The following is a 2291-nucleotide window of genomic DNA, read 5'->3' on the forward strand; positions in this document are numbered from 1 at the left end:
TGTTTGTTTGTTTTTAAAATGTATGTCTGCAAAACTCAAAGTTCCACCAAACATGCCAGTTTATCTCACACTTGTTTCTCAGTGGGCCCTTTTTGGCTCCAAGCCCATTGGCCCTCAACACCCAAGTTTTCTGTTAGAGGGCCATATTACCCCTTCATTGTACCCTTGGAAAAGATGAATAGTCTCCTGGCTGCAGGCTCTCTTTCCCATTCATTCTAGAGGCTGCTCCCCAGCTGCTCTCCATTCTCAAATGATTGAGACTGGCAGATCATCGTGCCATCACGTCCCCCAGCTGATTTGGCCAGCCCTTCATAGCCTATTTCTGGAAGAAAGAAGGAGGGGAGGAATATTGATGCACCGGCCCAGTTGCACGAGACGTGACCTTGCGAGACATTCCAAACGTGGCTCAGCTAATTCAACAAAATGCTTTGAACCGTACACACGCGAGCCTGAAATTGGATCAATCCATTAAGCCAGCTTCATAACGGGTGAAGCACTTCCTAGGAGATTTAGAAAGAGGTGTCATTCTCAGCCCAACTACTCTTTTCTTACTTTCAAAGCAGAGATTAGTTCACAATGGGGTCATCCTCACTAGCTGTGGTCTCTGTTGCTTTCCCCACCAAGGAAAACCACTTTTTAGCACTCTATCCGAGCAAACAGCAATTCACGTGTTCTCTGGATTGACGTTTGCTCTTCCTTCATGGCAGCTGGAATTCAGTGGCATTTTCTCTCTGACCCTGGAAATTCCACGTGAGCCCTTCTGTGAGCAGAAAAGGCAGTCCGTCTGGATCAGACCAAAGGCCTGCCTAGTCCAGCATTCTGTTCTCACAGTGGCCAAACAGATACCTATGGCAAAACCGACATGTACCAGGTCTCTCTGACTCGCAGTCTCCAGCTATGGCTTCATCTGGCTTGCCTGTGATGACTGTTTCAGGACAGGGATAGGCTACTCACTGGAAGCCTACGTGTTGGTACCACTGAGGCTAGATTACTTCAATATGCTCTATGTGGGTCTGCCCTCAAGCCTGGCCCAGAAGCTCTACCTGATGCAGAATGTGGCAGCCAGGTTGCTGACAGGGGAACATGGCTGACAACATGTGACCATTGTTAAAACATCTGCACTGGCCAAGTTCAAGGTCTTTGCATTAATTTAATTGCATTAATTGATTTGTCTTTATTCCTGTATGTCACTGAATTGTATAAGGTAAAGGTAAAGGGACCCCTGACCATTAGGTCCAGTCATGGCCAATTCTGGGGTTGCAGCACTCATCTCGCTTTATTGGCCAAGGGAGCCGGCGTACAGCTTCCGGGTCATGTGGCCAGCATGACTGAGCCGCTTCTGGCGAACCAGAGCAGAGCACGGAAACGCCGTTTACCTTCCCGCCGGAGCGATACCTATTTATCTAGTTGCACTTTGACGTGCTTTCGGACTGCTAGGTTGGCAGGAGCAGGGACTGAGCAACGGGAGCTCAGCCCGTCGCGGGGATTCGAACCCCCGACCTTCTGATCGGCAAGTCCTAGGCTCTGTGGTTTAACCCACAGCGCCACCCGCGTGCCTTCACTGAATTGTATGCTCCTGATCAAATAAACAAAAAGATAAGATTTTTTAAAGTAGTTTTTTAATAAATAAATATTGCCTCTGACAACAGAAGTAATATAACCATTGTGACAAATAACCTAATCCCCCGTGGGCACATGGTTCAAGAGCGGCCGTCTGCAGATTAGAGCCTTGGGTACTCATGGAGGCTTCCAGGAAAGGCAGAACCCCGGTTTTCCAGAATTCGACATCAGGCAAGTAACCTATACAGGTCAAACAGGCCCTCTGCTGCGGACATTCACTCTCCAATTCATGGAGGGGGAGCTCACACACTCATTCCTACTCTCTCCCCCTTGTGCCTCCATTGACTGAGCTCATAAGATGAATGCCTGAAGAGGACTAGAGTCATCCCATATACTAAATAGCAAACTCAGTACTCCTCTTACGTTTTTACTGCATTTTATGGCCTCTCCAGACAGCTACAGTGGCTGTTATTGCTGCCTTATCAAAATAACTGCAGTTCTATACTGAAGACTTCAGGGAGGCGCAGGGAGAATACCTAGCAGTGCTTTTCTTGTTCAATACCGCTGAGAAAATGCTACCTGGACAAACGTGCTGTTTCATACAAACTTATTTGTTGTTTAAAATGTTATTGAATGAGCACTGTCACAACAACAGCCAGGGCAGATTTAGTTTCCATATTGCTATGCATTAAGAATGGATCAGGTTCAGCCAGCTTGCCTTTGACGGTCAG

The sequence above is a fragment of the Podarcis pityusensis genome (genome assembly GCF_964106645.2).
Source record: "Podarcis pityusensis genome assembly, chromosome: 6".
NCBI classification, from domain to species: Eukaryota; Metazoa; Chordata; class Lepidosauria; order Squamata; family Lacertidae; genus Podarcis; species Podarcis pityusensis.